This window comes from Phyllobates terribilis, unplaced genomic scaffold, assembly GCF_046119375.1.
Source record: "Phyllobates terribilis strain yellow unplaced genomic scaffold, ASM4611937v1 Scaffold_5__5_contigs__length_657084704, whole genome shotgun sequence".
Taxonomy (NCBI): Eukaryota; Metazoa; Chordata; class Amphibia; order Anura; family Dendrobatidae; genus Phyllobates; species Phyllobates terribilis.
This window is the reverse complement of record NW_027362765.1, coordinates 99,443,174-99,463,677: the sequence shown is the minus strand read 5'-3', so window position 1 is coordinate 99,463,677 and position 20,504 is coordinate 99,443,174. Positions and strand designations below refer to the sequence as shown.

The 20,504-nt window shown below is 44.2% G+C and overlaps 12 non-coding genes across 12 annotated transcripts; all 12 read right to left on the bottom strand.

Annotated features, from left to right (window-relative positions):
* Positions 1-253: 253 nt before the first annotated feature.
* Positions 254-444, bottom strand: LOC141274350 (U2 spliceosomal RNA). The gene has a single exon (XR_012322631.1). It is a non-coding gene; the product is annotated as a U2 spliceosomal RNA (small nuclear RNA).
* Positions 445-1,559: 1,115 nt separating this feature from the next.
* Positions 1,560-1,750, bottom strand: LOC141274349 (U2 spliceosomal RNA). The gene has a single exon (XR_012322630.1). It is a non-coding gene; the product is annotated as a U2 spliceosomal RNA (small nuclear RNA).
* Positions 1,751-2,865: 1,115 nt separating this feature from the next.
* On the bottom strand, positions 2,866-3,056 carry LOC141274348 (U2 spliceosomal RNA). The gene has a single exon (XR_012322629.1). It is a non-coding gene; the product is annotated as a U2 spliceosomal RNA (small nuclear RNA).
* Positions 3,057-4,171: 1,115 nt separating this feature from the next.
* LOC141274347 (U2 spliceosomal RNA) lies at positions 4,172-4,362 on the bottom strand. The gene has a single exon (XR_012322628.1). It is a non-coding gene; the product is annotated as a U2 spliceosomal RNA (small nuclear RNA).
* A 1,112-nt stretch (positions 4,363-5,474) lies between these two features.
* LOC141150678 (U2 spliceosomal RNA) lies at positions 5,475-5,671 on the bottom strand. The gene has a single exon (XR_012246814.1). It is a non-coding gene; the product is annotated as a U2 spliceosomal RNA (small nuclear RNA).
* A 6,067-nt stretch (positions 5,672-11,738) lies between these two features.
* LOC141274346 (U2 spliceosomal RNA) lies at positions 11,739-11,929 on the bottom strand. Its single transcript, XR_012322627.1, has one exon. It is a non-coding gene; the product is annotated as a U2 spliceosomal RNA (small nuclear RNA).
* Positions 11,930-13,044: 1,115 nt separating this feature from the next.
* On the bottom strand, positions 13,045-13,235 carry LOC141274345 (U2 spliceosomal RNA). The gene has a single exon (XR_012322626.1). It is a non-coding gene; the product is annotated as a U2 spliceosomal RNA (small nuclear RNA).
* Positions 13,236-14,350: 1,115 nt separating this feature from the next.
* On the bottom strand, positions 14,351-14,541 carry LOC141274344 (U2 spliceosomal RNA). The gene has a single exon (XR_012322625.1). It is a non-coding gene; the product is annotated as a U2 spliceosomal RNA (small nuclear RNA).
* Positions 14,542-15,656: 1,115 nt separating this feature from the next.
* LOC141274109 (U2 spliceosomal RNA) lies at positions 15,657-15,847 on the bottom strand. The gene has a single exon (XR_012322400.1). It is a non-coding gene; the product is annotated as a U2 spliceosomal RNA (small nuclear RNA).
* Positions 15,848-16,962: 1,115 nt separating this feature from the next.
* LOC141274343 (U2 spliceosomal RNA) lies at positions 16,963-17,153 on the bottom strand. Its single transcript, XR_012322624.1, has one exon. It is a non-coding gene; the product is annotated as a U2 spliceosomal RNA (small nuclear RNA).
* Positions 17,154-18,268: 1,115 nt separating this feature from the next.
* LOC141149583 (U2 spliceosomal RNA) lies at positions 18,269-18,459 on the bottom strand. The gene has a single exon (XR_012245875.1). It is a non-coding gene; the product is annotated as a U2 spliceosomal RNA (small nuclear RNA).
* Positions 18,460-19,574: 1,115 nt separating this feature from the next.
* Positions 19,575-19,765, bottom strand: LOC141274342 (U2 spliceosomal RNA). The gene has a single exon (XR_012322623.1). It is a non-coding gene; the product is annotated as a U2 spliceosomal RNA (small nuclear RNA).
* Between the last annotated feature and the right edge of the window lie 739 nt (positions 19,766-20,504).

The window sequence follows — 20,504 nt, the reverse complement described above, 5'->3', positions numbered from 1 at the left end:
TTTATCCAAAAGGAAGTAAAAAGGGAGAGCTAGAAAGATAGCATTGCATCACATTACATGGCAATGCAATGCACAGTTGCTGAAGTTGAACCAAAATGAGCTTGTAATCTGGCTTCTGCAACTTTGAACATGAAAAATCCAATGAGGAGAAGAAAAGCAAAGCCAAAGAGTCCATCCCAAAATCCGACAAACAAGCAAAATGAACAAAAAACATTGAATTCAATTCTTTCTGATTTTAGAAACTGCATTAAAGAAGGGGTGCACCGGTCCTGGAGATACTGCAATACCAGGTCAATGCGTGGAGTGGACAGAGCAAGCTCTTTTTCCATCTCCCTGTTCTAAAAATCCATTTAATATATGGTCCCCAGATAGGGGACGTATCAGATATTAAACTGATAAGAACAGATACTACACTTGATCTTAGCCAAAAGGCCGAGAAGCGATAACCAGAATTGGTTTCAAACTACGGAGCCACCCAAGGATCCTGAAAAGTCCATTTGTGGAGATGAGCTCCTGGACTCCCGTTAAGAAGACATGTTGTCAACCTCTAGATCCCTTACATGCCTGCACTTTTCGGCTTGCTGCTGCTGCAATCCACGCGTTTTAGATCTGCATAACTCCACCTCTTTAAACACAGCACCTTCACCCCCTGCTGTTCCCACCCGCCTCAACACCGTTGGAAGGGAGGAGAACCAATTAAGGCGGGGGGTGGGGTGGAACGAGCAGCTGTCTACCCTTAGCAGGAGGGCTCCTGATTACATACCTCTCCTGCTGCTGCTGCTGCTGGCTGTCCAGCAGCAGACTGAAGGTGGCTGCTGCTGTGCACAGGTATATAAAGGCTCAGAGCCTATTATGACACGCGCAGCCAGCGTTCCATTGCCACATTCCATCTACTGCAGGCAGGATACCTGGCTGGCTGAATGTCGCTGAGAAGCTCACAGAGACCGCCATAAGCAACAGTTTAACAGAATGCCACAGACTAATCAACCAAACTTTTTGGGTTGGGTTCTCTTTTATAGTCTGCAGGCATTAAATGAAAGAAGTCAGTGTTCCAGCAGAAGGAGACAACGTTTCAGAAAAGGCATTGTAGCAAACCAAAAAAGAAATTTTAAGCGCAGCAGAGTAACCAGCGCACATACCTGTTAGCTCAGGTGAGTTTAAAAGGCTGCTGTTGATAACAAGGGCATTTGCTAAATAGATGGTGTGTGTGCAACAATATACTGAAAGGTCAATTATATTGTGCAGCTTATCTCACCACCTGTAGTTATTTAGGTGAAAGCTCCAAAATGCTTGCCTAATATGTCTGTTTATCCAAAAGGAAGTAAAAAGGGAGAGCTAGAAAGATAGCATTGCATCACATTACATGGCAATGCAATGCACAGTTGCTGAAGTTGAACCAAAATGAGCTTGTAATCTGGCTTCTGCAACTTTGAACATGAAAAATCCAATGAGGAGAAGAAAAGCAAAGCCAAAGAGTCCATCCCAAAATCTGACAAACAAGCAAAATGAACAAAAAACATTGAATTCAATTCTTTCTGATTTTAGAAACTGCATTAAAGAAGGGGTGCACCGGTCCTGGAGATACTGCAATACCAGGTCAATGCGTGGAGTGGACAGAGCAAGCTCTTTTTCCATCTCCCTGTTCTAAAAATCCATTTAATATATGGTCCCCAGATAGGGGACGTATCAGATATTAAACTGATAAGAACAGATACTACACTTGATCTTAGCCAAAAGGCCGAGAAGCGATAACCAGAATTGGTTTCAAACTACGGAGCCACCCAAGGATCCTGAAAAGTCCATTTGTGGAGATGAGCTCCTGGACTCCCGTTAAGAAGACATGTTGTCAACCTCTAGATCCCTTACATGCCTGCACTTTTCGGCTTGCTGCTGCTGCAATCCACGCGTTTTAGATCTGCATAACTCCACCTCTTTAAACACAGCACCTTCACCCCCTGCTGTTCCCACCCGCCTCAACACCGTTGGAAGGGAGGAGAACCAATTAAGGCGGGGGGTGGGGTGGAACGAGCAGCTGTCTACCCTTAGCAGGAGGGCTCCTGATTACATACCTCTCCTGCTGCTGCTGCTGCTGGCTGTCCAGCAGCAGACTGAAGGTGGCTGCTGCTGTGCACAGGTATATAAAGGCTCAGAGCCTATTATGACACGCGCAGCCAGCGTTCCATTGCCACATTCCATCTACTGCAGGCAGGATACCTGGCTGGCTGAATGTCGCTGAGAAGCTCACAGAGACCGCCATAAGCAACAGTTTAACAGAATGCCACAGACTAATCAACCAAACTTTTTGGGTTGGGTTCTCTTTTATAGTCTGCAGGCATTAAATGAAAGAAGTCAGTGTTCCAGCAGAAGGAGACAACGTTTCAGAAAAGGCATTGTAGCAAACCAAAAAAGAAATTTTAAGCGCAGCAGAGTAACCAGCGCACATACCTGTTAGCTCAGGTGAGTTTAAAAGGCTGCTGTTGATAACAAGGGCATTTGCTAAATAGATGGTGTGTGTGCAACAATATACTGAAAGGTCAATTATATTGTGCAGCTTATCTCACCACCTGTAGTTATTTAGGTGAAAGCTCCAAAATGCTTGCCTAATATGTCTGTTTATCCAAAAGGAAGTAAAAAGGGAGAGCTAGAAAGATAGCATTGCATCACATTACATGGCAATGCAATGCACAGTTGCTGAAGTTGAACCAAAATGAGCTTGTAATCTGGCTTCTGCAACTTTGAACATGAAAAATCCAATGAGGAGAAGAAAAGCAAAGCCAAAGAGTCCATCCCAAAATCCGACAAACAAGCAAAATGAACAAAAAACATTGAATTCAATTCTTTCTGATTTTAGAAACTGCATTAAAGAAGGGGTGCACCGGTCCTGGAGATACTGCAATACCAGGTCAATGCGTGGAGTGGACAGAGCAAGCTCTTTTTCCATCTCCCTGTTCTAAAAATCCATTTAATATATGGTCCCCAGATAGGGGACGTATCAGATATTAAACTGATAAGAACAGATACTACACTTGATCTTAGCCAAAAGGCCGAGAAGCGATAACCAGAATTGGTTTCAAACTACGGAGCCACCCAAGGATCCTGAAAAGTCCATTTGTGGAGATGAGCTCCTGGACTCCCATTAAGAAGACATGTTGTCAACCTCTAGATCCCTTACATGCCTGCACTTTTCGGCTTGCTGCTGCTGCAATCCACGCGTTTTAGATCTGCATAACTCCACCTCTTTAAACACAGCACCTTCACCCCCTGCTGTTCCCACCCGCCTCAACACCGTTGGAAGGGAGGAGAACCAATTAAGGCGGGGGGTGGGGTGGAACGAGCAGCTGTCTACCCTTAGCAGGAGGGCTCCTGATTACATACCTCTCCTGCTGCTGCTGCTGCTGGCTGTCCAGCAGCAGACTGAAGGTGGCTGCTGCTGTGCACAGGTATATAAAGGCTCAGAGCCTATTATGACACGCGCAGCCAGCGTTCCATTGCCACATTCCATCTACTGCAGGCAGGATACCTGGCTGGCTGAATGTCGCTGAGAAGCTCACAGAGACCGCCATAAGCAACAGTTTAACAGAATGCCACAGACTAATCAACCAAACTTTTTGGGTTGGGTTCTCTTTTATAGTCTGCAGGCATTAAATGAAAGAAGTCAGTGTTCCAGCAGAAGGAGACAACGTTTCAGAAAAGGCATTGTAGCAAACCAAAAAAGAAATTTTAAGCGCAGCAGAGTAACCAGCGCACATACCTGTTAGCTCAGGTGAGTTTAAAAGGCTGCTGTTGATAACAAGGGCATTTGCTAAATAGATGGTGTGTGTGCAACAATATACTGAAAGGTCAATTATATTGTGCAGCTTATCTCACCACCTGTAGTTATTTAGGTGAAAGCTCCAAAATGCTTGCCTAATATGTCTGTTTATCCAAAAGGAAGTAAAAAGGGAGAGCTAGAAAGATAGCATTGCATCACATTACATGGCAATGCAATGCACAGTTGCTGAAGTTGAACCAAAATGAGCTTGTAATCTGGCTTCTGCAACTTTGAACATGAAAAATCCAATGAGGAGAAGAAAAGCAAAGCCAAAGAGTCCATCCCAAAATCCGACAAACAAGCAAAATGAACAAAAAACATTGAATTCAATTCTTTCTGATTTTAGAAACTGCATTAAAGAAGGGGTGCACCGGTCCTGGAGATACTGCAATACCAGGTCAATGCGTGGAGTGGACAGAGCAAGCTCTTTTTCCATCTCCCTGTTCTAAAAATCCATTTAATATATGGTCCCCAGATAGGGGACGTATCAGATATTAAACTGATAAGAACAGATACTACACTTGATCTTAGCCAAAAGGCCGAGAAGCGATAACCAGAATTGGTTTCAAACTACGGAGCCACCCAAGGATCCTGAAAAGTCCATTTGTGGAGATGAGCTCCTGGACTCCCGTTAAGAAGACATGTTGTCAACCTCTAGATCCCTTACATGCCTGCACTTTTCGGCTTGCTGCTGCTGCAATCCACGCGTTTTAGATCTGCATAACTCCACCTCTTTAAACACAGCACCTTCACCCCCTGCTGTTCCCACCCGCCTCAACACCGTTGGAAGGGAGGAGAACCAATTAAGGCGGGGGGTGGGGTGGAACGAGCAGCTGTCTACCCTTAGCAGGAGGGCTCCTGATTACATACCTCTCCTGCTGCTGCTGCTGGCTGTCCAGCAGCAGACTGAAGGTGGCTGCTGCTGTGCACAGGTATATAAAGGCTCAGAGCCTATTATGACACGCGCAGCCAGCGTTCCATTGCCACATTCCATCTACTGCAGGCAGGATACCTGGCTGGCTGAATGTCGCTGAGAAGCTCACAGAGACCGCCATAAGCAACAGTTTAACAGAATGCCACAGACTAATCAACCAAACTTTTTGGGTTGGGTTCTCTTTTATAGTCTGCAGGCATTAAATGAAAGAAGTCAGTGTTCCAGCAGAAGGAGACAACGTTTCAGAAAAGGCATTGTAGCAAACCAAAAAAGAAATTTTAAGCGCAGCAGAGTAACCAGCGCACATACCTGTTAGCTCAGGTGAGTTTAAAAGGCTGCTGTTGATAACAAGGGCATTTGCTAAATAGATGGTGTGTGTGCAACAATATACTGAAAGGTCAATTATATTGTGCAGCTTATCTCACCACCTGTAGTTATTTAGGTGAAAGCTCCAAAATGCTTGCCTAATATGTCTGTTTATCCAAAAGGAAGTAAAAAGGGAGAGCTAGAAAGATAGCATTGCATCACATTACATGGCAATGCAATGCACAGTTGCTGAAGTTGAACCAAAATGAGCTTGTAATCTGGCTTCTGCAACTTTGAACATGAAATATCCAATGAGGAGAAGAAAAGCAAAGCCAAAGAGTCCATCCCAAAATCCGACAAACAAGCAAAATGAACAAAAAACATTGAATTCAATTCTTTCTGATTTTAGAAACTGCATTAAAGAAGGGGTGCACCGGTCCTGGAGATACTGCAATACCAGGTCAATGCGTGGAGTGGACAGAGCAAGCTCTTTTTCCATCTCCCTGTTCTAAAAATCCATTTAATATATGGTCCCCAGATAGGGGACGTATCAGATATTAAACTGATAAGAACAGATTTTTTTTTTTTTTTTCCTCAGATTAAGACCCACATTAATTTATGCATCATAGCGCATATTCACATAACGGGTTCTCAAATCATCATTCGGAAAAACAAAAACAAAATCCCAAAAAACACAACCCTGCAATTAACTGTTACTTACTGTAAGAAGTCCAATGTGAAAAGTTCCAGAGTGCTTCTGCTGCTGTCTCACCATACTTCTTTTTATCCAATAAATAGGCATAAAACAGTCTAGCAAGAAAAATCTTTCTGCATTCCATGGGGGAAAAAACAATCTTTTTAAAAATCACCAAATTCCGAACGTCCCATAAAACCTCTTTATATATGACAAAAATAATCCAGCTTGCCCGCTTCCTTTGCGAGTACTTAAAATCTTGACCTATTAAAATCCTTTCAAAATCGAAACAATGAAAACCAACTAAAGCAACAAACATACGTGACAACAAGGTAAAAACTTTTTTAGCAAAAAAACAGTCCCAAAAAATATGCTGTATTGTTTCCACCTTATTGCAACCTTCCCTAGGACATAGTTCTTGAACCTTTATCCCCCGGTCATTCAAAAAAGCCCTTGTTGGCAAGCATCCATGCAACGCCATCCAGGTTACATCCTTCTGTCTGTTGCTGATTCCACGCATGAAAAAAAGCTTTAACACCTGTCCAGACTGTGCATTATTACAAAACGGCACATCACATAACATCTCCTTCTTCTTAATACCTGAGACAATCAGTTTTTTGTCCGGTCTAACCATGGAGCTTATCCCATTTTGATCATAGAAGGACCTAAGCACCACATAAAAAAACGGTATCACAAACGAAACTGGTTTTCTTAAATCCTTCTCACACCAGCTCCATTTCTGGAAAAGCCGTCCTGCTAAATATTTGCACATGTCCGCAGTCCTGTTATTGCACTGGGATAATTTATAAATGTTCAAAAAATAATGCATTCTTAAAAATAAGTCAATGTTAGGAAAATCACAACCCCCATTTTCCACAGAACACATAACCATTCCTCTTCTTAGTTTCTCCATTTTGGATCCCCAAAAAAACACAAACAGTTTCCTTGTCACTCTCTTTGTCCAAAGCACAGCAGGTGGGAAAATCAAAGCAGTGTACAGCAGAAGCGGGAGAATCACAGACTTGATTACCAGCACTTTCCCTCTTAGCGACAGGTTCCTTAGTTTCCAAAAGTTCAACTTCTGATCCATTTTGTCTTCTAGAATCTTCAGGCTGCTTTTCCCTTTCAGTTCCTTCTCAAAGATGACACCAAGAACCTCAATTTCCTCCCTACTCTCCACTCCTGCCACGTTAACCTCAACCTGCCTCCCAAAGTTACAAAGCTGGCACTTTCCCCAATTCACCGCCATACCAGCCACACAACAAAAAATCCTTACGTGCAAATTCACTCTATTGAGATCCGCCTGTGAACCACAAGTAAAAACAATATCATCCATATAACTTAAAGACTTGACTGGACCCCCGGATCCCCCAGGAATAAAAACACCAGCCACACACTTGTCAACTTGCACACTTTTTAAAAGGGCCTCCACCACACAGATAAAAAGAATTGGTGACAGGGGACAACCCTGCCTAACTCCCGATAAAATATTAAAACTGGAACTCACATGCCCATTAACTAAAATCTGGCTACTGACCCCACAATAAAAACTCTTAATGACCATCAATAATTTATCCGGAACACCAAGGTGACTTAAAGCAGAGAACAAAAATCTATGTGATATTTTATCAAAGGCTTTCTCCAGGTCCACCGACTGTAACAAAAGAGCATTCTTATTCAAATTAGCCTGATAAATTAAGTCTCTTAGAAGCAGCAAATTATCTGAAATTTTCCTACCAGGCACTGCACATGCCTGATACTCCCCCACCATATCACCTATCACATCTGCCAGTCTACCAGCCACAATTTTAGAAATAATTTTGTAATCACTGTTTAACAATGTTATGGGCCTCCAATTTTTAATATCCCTCATGTCCCCTTTCTTATGAATCAGCGTAACAATCCCCCTACGCATAGAAACCGATAAAATCCCATGAGTAAAACCATATTGCACCACCCGGGAAAACTCCACACCTATAATATCCCAAAATCTAACATAAAATTCAGCAGGAAGACCATCACAGCCTGGCGTCTTGCCTTTCGCCAAGCCATCCACTGCCCGTCTAATTTCATCTTTCCCAACCTCCTCACTTAAAAACCCAATTTTCTCCTCAGGAATATTATTAGTTAATACTTTGCAATAATCATTAATTTCCGCATCACTGGCTCTACTATCGTTAGAGAAGAGTGTTTCATAAAAGGAAAGAATACTGCCAATCATCTCATCCCCAGATACCTCCCCTGCAGGAGAAAAAACAGACTTAAAAACCCCTTTAGGTTTAAAACATTTTTTAAAAAAGTATCTCGAACATTGCTCATTTTCCTCCATGTGCTTTATTTTTGCCTTAAACATAATAGTCTTCCCTTTTTCAATAAGTATCTTCTTCAGTTCGTCCTTCAAATCTGCAATCTCTTTATCCACCTCCATCCCCGCTCTCTTAAACTTATGGAGTACTTCCAATTTTGAAATAACAGCAGCATCATGATCCCTTTTGGCTTTCGCTCTCCTAAAACACACCCCTTTAAAATAACATGCAAATTTCTCCTTAGCCCAGTCCCACCACTCTAGCAAATCTTTAAAAAGGTGCTGTTCAGACACACAGGACAAAAACACTTTATTAAAACCAAACTTAACACTCTCCTCTTCCAGCAGGCTTACGTTCAGCTTCCAGAGTCCCTTTCCAAAAGCCAGGGACTCAGCTATACACAGATCTACCACTATCATCTTGTGGTCAGAAAAAGTCGTCATCACGTGGTTGCACTTGGCCACCTTAATCCCTTCAGACATAAAAACATAGTCAATTCGGGAAACACTACGTCCACTGTCTGATATGTATGTGAACTTATCACTTGGCCCAACCATCAGACCAGCATCCGTGTAGCGTAAATCCTGCACAATCTGATTTAAAATATTAGACGTAACATCAGTCCTACCTTCCGTAGAGCTCTTACGATCTTTTGCGGATCTGACACAATTAAAATCTCCAGCCACTATAGTGAAGTCTCTGCCTGGTAAAAACAACTTTAGAGACTCCAAAAACCCAACTCTTGCTTGTTTATCAGCAGGGGCATAAACATTAAAAACCCGTACCCGCTGACCTAAAAAATCCACTAATAAAAACAAACATCTCCCAGGTATGATTACTTTAAACTCTAAAACCTTTAGACTGGAATTACACAGTAAAATGCCCACCCCTTCATTCCTGTTTTCTGAGCATGGGGACCAAAAAGATTGCCCCTTATTCCACTCACTCTCATGCGGGGCAGATTTAATTACACATTCCTGCAGACAGACAATATCTGCATTCACACTCTCAATGTACTCCAGTATCCCTGCTCTCCTACAAGCAGAACCAATCCCTCGTACATTCAGAGAAGCAACACACAACGCCATCATAACAACAGGAAAAAATCTCCACCATACCCGATCCATCATGAACCAGGAGAAAACCCACTCCTGCCACCCACTTTTCTACGTATATCAGGCGACTCAGAACTCGAGTCCCTGTTAGAATAACCTGGTCTTAGGGAGACTGGATCTTCCTGCCCCCCAGACCAACACCCCTCCACCTTACTTCTTTTAATCACGGAGGCATAACTCTCCTCCTTGCCATCATCTTCCTCCTCATTTTCACTCCAATCACTGTTAACCCTATCACGCTGCTGAGGGGTTATAGTTCCATCCGAATCAGAATCCTCCTCCTCCAAAACCTCCATTTCCTCACCCCCATCTCTTCCCAAAACAGGATTCACTGACTCCGCCATATTAGACAAATCCATCCCATCACCCGGGCCATGCACATCAGCTACTTTGTTTATTACTTCCAGCCCCTCCCTCAAACCAACTTTCTTCTGGCTCCGCCCCTTTTCCTCCATCTTGGGCACCGCATGGTCTCTTCCCCTACCACCATCTTGTTTTTGGCTTTCCCCCTCTGAGTCTGAGCCTTCGCCCTCCTCCCCACTTTCCTGCCGAGTCTTCTTCTGCCTCTCTTCAGCGTCCACCTGTGACCTAGGAATCTGAGCCCACAATCTACATTTCCTTGCAAGGTGATCTGCATGTCCACACAAATCACACACCTTATTCATTGGGCAACCACTTGCAACATGCCCAGATTTCCCACAACCTCTACAAACATCACCTTGCACTGGACAATCTTTCTGAACATGTCCAAACTCATGACACTTCCTACAATATTCCATCTGTCCATTATAAAAACAAAATCCCCTTTCTCCTCCGATAGAAAACTGTGCAGGAATGCTCTTGGCACCCCCAATAACTCTATCATCCGGTCTCAGTTTTACAACATATCTCCTCTTGCCATTTAGATAATTGTATTTGTTCTTCATTCTTCCCAAAAATTTAACCTCACTACAATACCGAGCTAAAAAATTGGAAACAGTCTCATCCGGAACTTTAGGGTTATACATGTGCACAACCACATACTTATATGTCTGCTGGAACAGAGGTTCCAGTGCAATAAACTCTAGGCATTTCAATTCCTTTTCTTCCTTCATTCGTACCAACTCCATGTAGACTCTCTGGCAAATACTCAAAGAAACAAAAGTGATATCATAAATTCCTTGTTTCTGAAAATCCTGCAGTGCCAATACATCTGTTACCTTCAAGCCATTAATGTTCTTCAAGACATCAACGCAAACTTGGTCCAAACCGATTTCTCCTTCATGACCTGCAGCCACCTTCAGACGGACCGAGTCCTCTAATCCACGTGTTTTCTCCACCATTTTTACAGCAGATAAACACAATCGCTGCTCAATCGCACACTAGGGCCCCACAAGGGGGAACCCCAGTCACAACTGCCCTCCAAACAACACCAGCAGCAGAAAACCACCACTGATCTTGCCAAAAGGCCGAGAAGCGATAACCAGAATTGGTTTCAAACTACGGAGCCACCCAAGGATCCTGAAAAGTCCATTTGTGGAGATGAGCTCCTGGACTCCCGTTAAGAAGACATGTTGTCAACCTCTAGATCCCTTACATGCCTGCACTTTTCGGCTTGCTGCTGCTGCAATCCACGCGTTTTAGATCTGCATAACTCCACCTCTTTAAACACAGCACCTTCACCCCCTGCTGTTCCCACCCGCCTCAACACCGTTGGAAGGGAGGAGAACCAATTAAGGCGGGGGGTGGGGTGGAACGAGCAGCTGTCTACCCTTAGCAGGAGGGCTCCTGATTACATACCTCTCCTGCTGCTGCTGCTGGCTGTCCAGCAGCAGACTGAAGGTGGCTGCTGCTGTGCACAGGTATATAAAGGCTCAGAGCCTATTATGACACGCGCAGCCAGCGTTCCATTGCCACATTCCATCTACTGCAGGCAGGATACCTGGCTGGCTGAATGTCGCTGAGAAGCTCACAGAGACCGCCATAAGCAACAGTTTAACAGAATGCCACAGACTAATCAACCAAACTTTTTGGGTTGGGTTCTCTTTTATAGTCTGCAGGCATTAAATGAAAGAAGTCAGTGTTCCAGCAGAAGGAGACAACGTTTCAGAGAAGGCATTGTAGCAAACCAAAAAAGAAATTTTAAGCGCAGCAGAGTAACCAGCGCACATACCTGTTAGCTCAGGTGAGTTTAAAAGGCTGCTGTTGATAACAAGGGCATTTGCTAAATAGATGGTGTGTGTGCAACAATATACTGAAAGGTCAATTATATTGTGCAGCTTATCTCACCACCTGTAGTTATTTAGGTGAAAGCTCCAAAATGCTTGCCTAATATGTCTGTTTATCCAAAAGGAAGTAAAAAGGGAGAGCTAGAAAGATAGCATTGCATCACATTACATGGCAATGCAATGCACAGTTGCTGAAGTTGAACCAAAATGAGCTTGTAATCTGGCTTCTGCAACTTTGAACATGAAAAATCCAATGAGGAGAAGAAAAGCAAAGCCAAAGAGTCCATCCCAAAATCCGACAAACAAGCAAAATGAACAAAAAACATTGAATTCAATTCTTTCTGATTTTAGAAACTGCATTAAAGAAGGGGTGCACCGGTCCTGGAGATACTGCAATACCAGGTCAATGCGTGGAGTGGACAGAGCAAGCTCTTTTTCCATCTCCCTGTTCTAAAAATCCATTTAATATATGGTCCCCAGATAGGGGACGTATCAGATATTAAACTGATAAGAACAGATACTACACTTGATCTTAGCCAAAAGGCCGAGAAGCGATAACCAGAATTGGTTTCAAACTACGGAGCCACCCAAGGATCCTGAAAAGTCCATTTGTGGAGATGAGCTCCTGGACTCCCGTTAAGAAGACATGTTGTCAACCTCTAGATCCCTTACATGCCTGCACTTTTCGGCTTGCTGCTGCTGCAATCCACGCGTTTTAGATCTGCATAACTCCACCTCTTTAAACACAGCACCTTCACCCCCTGCTGTTCCCACCCGCCTCAACACCGTTGGAAGGGAGGAGAACCAATTAAGGCGGGGGGTGGGGTGGAACGAGCAGCTGTCTACCCTTAGCAGGAGGGCTCCTGATTACATACCTCTCCTGCTGCTGCTGCTGCTGGCTGTCCAGCAGCAGACTGAAGGTGGCTGCTGCTGTGCACAGGTATATAAAGGCTCAGAGCCTATTATGACACGCGCAGCCAGCGTTCCATTGCCACATTCCATCTACTGCAGGCAGGATACCTGGCTGGCTGAATGTCGCTGAGAAGCTCACAGAGACCGCCATAAGCAACAGTTTAACAGAATGCCACAGACTAATCAACCAAACTTTTTGGGTTGGGTTCTCTTTTATAGTCTGCAGGCATTAAATGAAAGAAGTCAGTGTTCCAGCAGAAGGAGACAACGTTTCAGAAAAGGCATTGTAGCAAACCAAAAAAGAAATTTTAAGCGCAGCAGAGTAACCAGCGCACATACCTGTTAGCTCAGGTGAGTTTAAAAGGCTGCTGTTGATAACAAGGGCATTTGCTAAATAGATGGTGTGTGTGCAACAATATACTGAAAGGTCAATTATATTGTGCAGCTTATCTCACCACCTGTAGTTATTTAGGTGAAAGCTCCAAAATGCTTGCCTAATATGTCTGTTTATCCAAAAGGAAGTAAAAAGGGAGAGCTAGAAAGATAGCATTGCATCACATTACATGGCAATGCAATGCACAGTTGCTGAAGTTGAACCAAAATGAGCTTGTAATCTGGCTTCTGCAACTTTGAACATGAAAAATCCAATGAGGAGAAGAAAAGCAAAGCCAAAGAGTCCATCCCAAAATCCGACAAACAAGCAAAATGAACAAAAAACATTGAATTCAATTCTTTCTGATTTTAGAAACTGCATTAAAGAAGGGGTGCACCGGTCCTGGAGATACTGCAATACCAGGTCAATGCGTGGAGTGGACAGAGCAAGCTCTTTTTCCATCTCCCTGTTCTAAAAATCCATTTAATATATGGTCCCCAGATAGGGGACGTATCAGATATTAAACTGATAAGAACAGATACTACACTTGATCTTAGCCAAAAGGCCGAGAAGCGATAACCAGAATTGGTTTCAAACTACGGAGCCACCCAAGGATCCTGAAAAGTCCATTTGTGGAGATGAGCTCCTGGACTCCCGTTAAGAAGACATGTTGTCAACCTCTAGATCCCTTACATGCCTGCACTTTTCGGCTTGCTGCTGCTGCAATCCACGCGTTTTAGATCTGCATAACTCCACCTCTTTAAACACAGCACCTTCACCCCCTGCTGTTCCCACCCGCCTCAACACCGTTGGAAGGGAGGAGAACCAATTAAGGCGGGGGGTGGGGTGGAACGAGCAGCTGTCTACCCTTAGCAGGAGGGCTCCTGATTACATACCTCTCCTGCTGCTGCTGCTGCTGGCTGTCCAGCAGCAGACTGAAGGTGGCTGCTGCTGTGCACAGGTATATAAAGGCTCAGAGCCTATTATGACACGCGCAGCCAGCGTTCCATTGCCACATTCCATCTACTGCAGGCAGGATACCTGGCTGGCTGAATGTCGCTGAGAAGCTCACAGAGACCGCCATAAGCAACAGTTTAACAGAATGCCACAGACTAATCAACCAAACTTTTTGGGTTGGGTTCTCTTTTATAGTCTGCAGGCATTAAATGAAAGAAGTCAGTGTTCCAGCAGAAGGAGACAACGTTTCAGAAAAGGCATTGTAGCAAACCAAAAAAGAAATTTTAAGCGCAGCAGAGTAACCAGCGCACATACCTGTTAGCTCAGGTGAGTTTAAAAGGCTGCTGTTGATAACAAGGGCATTTGCTAAATAGATGGTGTGTGTGCAACAATATACTGAAAGGTCAATTATATTGTGCAGCTTATCTCACCACCTGTAGTTATTTAGGTGAAAGCTCCAAAATGCTTGCCTAATATGTCTGTTTATCCAAAAGGAAGTAAAAAGGGAGAGCTAGAAAGATAGCATTGCATCACATTACATGGCAATGCAATGCACAGTTGCTGAAGTTGAACCAAAATGAGCTTGTAATCTGGCTTCTGCAACTTTGAACATGAAAAATCCAATGAGGAGAAGAAAAGCAAAGCCAAAGAGTCCATCCCAAAATCCGACAAACAAGCAAAATGAACAAAAAACATTGAATTCAATTCTTTCTGATTTTAGAAACTGCATTAAAGAAGGGGTGCACCGGTCCTGGAGATACTGCAATACCAGGTCAATGCGTGGAGTGGACAGAGCAAGCTCTTTTTCCATCTCCCTGTTCTAAAAATCCATTTAATATATGGTCCCCAGATAGGGGACGTATCAGATATTAAACTGATAAGAACAGATACTACACTTGATCTTAGCCAAAAGGCCGAGAAGCGATAACCAGAATTGGTTTCAAACTACGGAGCCACCCAAGGATCCTGAAAAGTCCATTTGTGGAGATGAGCTCCTGGACTCCCGTTAAGAAGACATGTTGTCAACCTCTAGATCCCTTACATGCCTGCACTTTTCGGCTTGCTGCTGCTGTAATCCACGCGTTTTAGATCTGCATAACTCCACCTCTTTAAACACAGCACCTTCACCCCCTGCTGTTCCCACCCGCCTCAACACCGTTGGAAGGGAGGAGAACCAATTAAGGCGGGGGGTGGGGTGGAACGAGCAGCTGTCTACCCTTAGCAGGAGGGCTCCTGATTACATACCTCTCCTGCTGCTGCTGCTGCTGGCTGTCCAGCAGCAGACTGAAGGTGGCTGCTGCTGTGCACAGGTATATAAAGGCTCAGAGCCTATTATGACACGCGCAGCCAGCGTTCCATTGCCACATTCCATCTACTGCAGGCAGGATACCTGGCTGGCTGAATGTCGCTGAGAAGCTCACAGAGACCGCCATAAGCAACAGTTTAACAGAATGCCACAGACTAATCAACCAAACTTTTTGGGTTGGGTTCTCTTTTATAGTCTGCAGGCATTAAATGAAAGAAGTCAGTGTTCCAGCAGAAGGAGACAACGTTTCAGAAAAGGCATTGTAGCAAACCAAAAAAGAAATTTTAAGCGCAGCAGAGTAACCAGCGCACATACCTGTTAGCTCAGGTGAGTTTAAAAGGCTGCTGTTGATAACAAGGGCATTTGCTAAATAGATGGTGTGTGTGCAACAATATACTGAAAGGTCAATTATATTGTGCAGCTTATCTCACCACCTGTAGTTATTTAGGTGAAAGCTCCAAAATGCTTGCCTAATATGTCTGTTTATCCAAAAGGAAGTAAAAAGGGAGAGCTAGAAAGATAGCATTGCATCACATTACATGGCAATGCAATGCACAGTTGCTGAAGTTGAACCAAAATGAGCTTGTAATCTGGCTTCTGCAACTTTGAACATGAAAAATCCAATGAGGAGAAGAAAAGCAAAGCCAAAGAGTCCATCCCAAAATCCGACAAACAAGCAAAATGAACAAAAAACATTGAATTCAATTCTTTCTGATTTTAGAAACTGCATTAAAGAAGGGGTGCACCGGTCCTGGAGATACTGCAATACCAGGTCAATGCGTGGAGTGGACAGAGCAAGCTCTTTTTCCATCTCCCTGTTCTAAAAATCCATTTAATATATGGTCCCCAGATAGGGGACATATCAGATATTAAACTGATAAGAACAGATACTACACTTGATCTTAGCCAAAAGGCCGAGAAGCGATAACCAGAATTGGTTTCAAACTACGGAGCCACCCAAGGATCCTGAAAAGTCCATTTGTGGAGATGAGCTCCTGGACTCCCGTTAAGAAGACATGTTGTCAACCTCTAGATCCCTTACATGCCTGCACTTTTCGGCTTGCTGCTGCTGCAATCCACGCGTTTTAGATCTGCATAACTCCACCTCTTTAAACACAGCACCTTCACCCCCTGCTGTTCCCACCCGCCTCAACACCGTTGGAAGGGAGGAGAACCAATTAAGGCGGGGGGTGGGGTGGAACGAGCAGCTGTCTACCCTTAGCAGGAGGGCTCCTGATTACATACCTCTCCTGCTGCTGCTGCTGCTGGCTGTCCAGCAGCAGACTGAAGGTGGCTGCTGCTGTGCACAGGTATATAAAGGCTCAGAGCCTATTATGACACGCGCAGCCAGCGTTCCATTGCCACATTCCATCTACTGCAGGCAGGATACCTGGCTGGCTGAATGTCGCTGAGAAGCTCACAGAGACCGCCATAAGCAACAGTTTAACAGAATGCCACAGACTAATCAACCAAACTTTTTGGGTTGGGTTCTCTTTTATAGTCTGCAGGCATTAAATGAAAGAAGTCAGTGTTCCTGCAGAAGCAGACAACGTTTCAGAAAAGGCATTGTAGCAAACCAAAAAAGAAATTTTAAGCGCAGCAGAGTAACCAGCGCACATACCTGTTAGCTCAGGTGAGTTTAAAAGGCTGCTGTTGATAACAAGGGCATTTGCTAAATAGATGGTGTGTGTGCAACAATATACTGAAAGGTCAATTATATTGTGCAGCTTATCTCACCACCTGTAGTTATTTAGGTGAAAGCTCCAAAATGCTTGCCTAATATGTCTGTTTATCCAAAAGGAAGTAAAAAGGGAGAGCTAGAAAGATAGCATTGCATCACATTACATGGCAATGCAATGCACAGTTGCTGAAGTTGAACCAAAATGAGCTTGTAATCTGGCTTCTGCAACTTTGAACATGAAAAATCCAATGAGGAGAAGAAAAGCAAAGCCAAAGAGTCCATCCCAAAATCCGACAAACAAGCAAAATGAACAAAAAACATTGAATTCAATTCTTTCTGATTTTAGAAACTGCATTAAAGAAGGGGTGCACCGGTCCTGGAGATACTGCAATACCAGGTCAATGCGTGGAGTGGACAGAGCAAGCTCTTTTTCCATCTCCCTGTTCTAAAAATCCATTTAATATATGGTCCCCAGATAGGGGACGTATCAGATATTAAACTGATAAGAACAGATACTACACTTGATCTTAGCCAAAAGGCCGAGAAGCGATAACCAGAATTGGTTTCAAACTACGGAGCCACCCAAGGATCCTGAAAAGTCCATTTGTGGAGATGAGCTCCTGGACTCCCGTTAAGAAGACATGTTGTCAACCTCTAGATCCCTTACATGCCTGCACTTTTCGGCTTGCTGCTGCTGCAATCCACGCGTTTTAGATCTGCATAACTCCACCTCTTTAAACACAGCACCTTCACCCCCTGCTGTTCCCACCCGCCTCAACACCGTTGGAAGGGAGGAGAACCAATTAAGGCGGGGGGTGGGGTGGAACGAGCAGCTGTCTACCCTTAGCAGGAGGGCTCCTGATTACATACCTCTCCTGCTGCTGCTGCTGCTGGCTGTCCAGCAGCAGACTGAAGGTGGCTGCTGCTGTGCACAGGTATATAAAGGCTCAGAGCCTATTATGACACGCGCAGCCAGCGTTCCATTGCCACATTCCATCTACTGCAGGCAGGATACCTGGCTGGCTGAATGTCGCTGAGAAGCTCACAGAGACCGCCATAAGCAACAGTTTAACAGAATGCCACAGACTAATCAACCAAACTTTTTGGGTTGGGTTCTCTTTTATAGTCTGCAGGCATTAAATGAAAGAAGTCAGTGTTCCAGCAGAAGGAGACAACGTTTCAGAAAAGGCATTGTAGCAAACCAAAAAAGAAATTTTAAGCGCAGCAGAGTAACCAGCGCACATACCTGTTAGCTCAGGTGAGTTTAAAAGGCTGCTGTTGATAACAAGGGCATTTGCTAAATAGATGGTGTGTGTGCAACAATATACTGAAAGGTCAATTATATTGTGCAGCTTATCTCACCACCTGTAGTTATTTAGGTGAAAGCTCCAAAATGCTTGCCTAATATGTCTGTTTATCCAAAAGGAAGTAAAAAGGGAGAGCTAGAAAGATAGCATTGCATCACATTACATGGCAATGCAATGCACAGTTGCTGAAGTTGAACCAAAATGAGCTTGTAATCTGGCTTCTGCAACTTTGAACATGAAAAATCCAATGAGGAGAAGAAAAGCAAAGCCAAAGAGTCCATCCCAAAATCCGACAAACAAGCAAAATGAACAAAAAACATTGAATTCAATTCTTTCTGATTTTAGAAACTGCATTAAAGAAGGGGTGCACCAGTCCTGGAGATACTGCAATACCAGGTCAATGCGTGGAGTGGACAGAGCAAGCTCTTTTTCCATCTCCCTGTTCTAAAAATCCATTTAATATATGGTCCCCAGATAGGGGACGTATCAGATATTAAACTGATAAGAACAGATACTACACTTGATCTTAGCCAAAAGGCCAAGAAGCGATAACCAGAATTGGTTTCAAACTACGGAGCCACCCAAGGATCCTGAAAAGTCCATTTGTGGAGATGAGCTCCTGGACTCCCGTTAAGAAGACATGTTGTCAACCTCTAGATCCCTTACATGCCTGCACTTTTCGGCTTGCTGCTGCTGCAATCCACGCGTTTTAGATCTGCATAACTCCACCTCTTTAAACACAGCACCTTCACCCCCTGCTGTTCCCACCCGCCTCAACACCGTTGGAAGGGAGGAGAACCAATTAAGGCGGGGGGTGGGGTGGAACGAGCAGCTGTCTACCCTTAGCAGGAGGGCTCCTGATTACATACCTCTCCTGCTGCTGCTGCTGCTGGCTGTCCAGCAGCAGACTGAAGGTGGCTGCTGCTGTGCACAGGTATATAAAGGCTCAGAGCCTATTATGACACGCGCAGCCAGCGTTCCATTGCCACATTCCATCTACTGCAGGCAGGATACCTGGCTGGCTGAATGTCGCTGAGAAGCTCACAGAGACCGCCATAAGCAACAGTTTAACAGAATGCCACAGACTAATCAACCAAACTTTTTGGGTTGGGTTCTCTTTTATAGTCTGCAGGCATTAAATGAAAGAAGTCAGTGTTCCAGCAGAAGGAGACAACGTTTCAGAAAAGGCATTGTAGCAAACCAAAAAAGAAATTTTAAGCGCAGCAGAGTAACCAGCGCACATACCTGTTAGCTCAGGTGAGTTTAAAAGGCTGCTGTTGATAACAAGGGCATTTGCTAAATAGATGGTGTGTGTGCAACAATATACTGAAAGGTCAATTATATTGTGCAGCTTATCTCACCACCTGTAGTTATTTAGGTGAAAGCTCCAAAATGCTTGCCTAATATGTCTGTTTATCCAAAAGGAAGTAAAAAGGGAGAGCTAGAAAGATAGCATTGCATCACATTACATGGCAATGCAATGCACAGTTGCTGAAGTTGAACCAAAATGAGCTTGTAATCTGGCTTCTGCAACTTTGAACATGAAAAATCCAATGAGGAGAAGAAAAGCAAAGCCAAAGAGTCCATCCCAAAATCCGACAAACAAGCAAAATGAACAAAAAACATTGAATTCAATTCTTTCTGATTTTAGAAACTGCATTAAAGAAGGGGTGCACCGGTCCTGGAGATACTGCAATACCAGGTCAATGCGTGGAGTGGACAGAGCAAGCTCTTTTTCCATCTCCCTGTTCTAAAAATCCATTTAATATATGGTCCCCAGATAGGGGACGTATCAGATATTAAACTGATAAGAACAGATACTACACTTGATCTTAGCCAAAAGGCCGAGAAGCGATAACCAGAATTGGTTTCAAACTACGGAGCCACCCAAGGATCCTGAAAAGTCCATTTGTGGAGATGAGCTCCTGGACTCCCGTTAAGAAGACATGTTGTCAACCTCTAGATCCCTTACATGCCTGCACTTTTCGGCTTGCTGCTGCTGCAATCCACGCGTTTTAGATCTGCATAACTCCACCTCTTTAAACACAGCACCTTCACCCCCTGCTGTTCCCACCCGCCTCAACACCGTTGGAAGGGAGGAGAACCAATTAAGGCGGGGGGTGGGGTGGAACGAGCAGCTGTCTACCCTTAGCAGGAGGGCTCCTGATTACATACCTCTCCTGCTGCTGCTGCTGCTGGCTGTCCAGCAGCAGACTGAAGGTGGCTGCTGCTGTGCACAGGTATATAAAGGCTCAGAGCCTATTATGACACGCGCAGCCAGCGTTCCATTGCCACATTCCATCTACTGCAGGCAGGATACCTGGCTGGCTGAATGTCGCTGAGAAGCTCACAGAGACCGCCATAAGCAACAGTTTAACAGAATGCCACAGACTAATCAACCAAACTTTTTGGGTTGGGTTCTCTTTTATAGTCTGCAGGCATTAAATGAAAGAAGTCAGTGTTCCAGCAGAAGGAGACAACGTTTCAGAAAAGGCATTGTAGCAAACCAAAAAAGAAATTTTAAGCGCAGCAGAGTAACCAGCGCACATACCTGTTAGCTCAGGTGAGTTTAAAAGGCTGCTGTTGATAACAAGG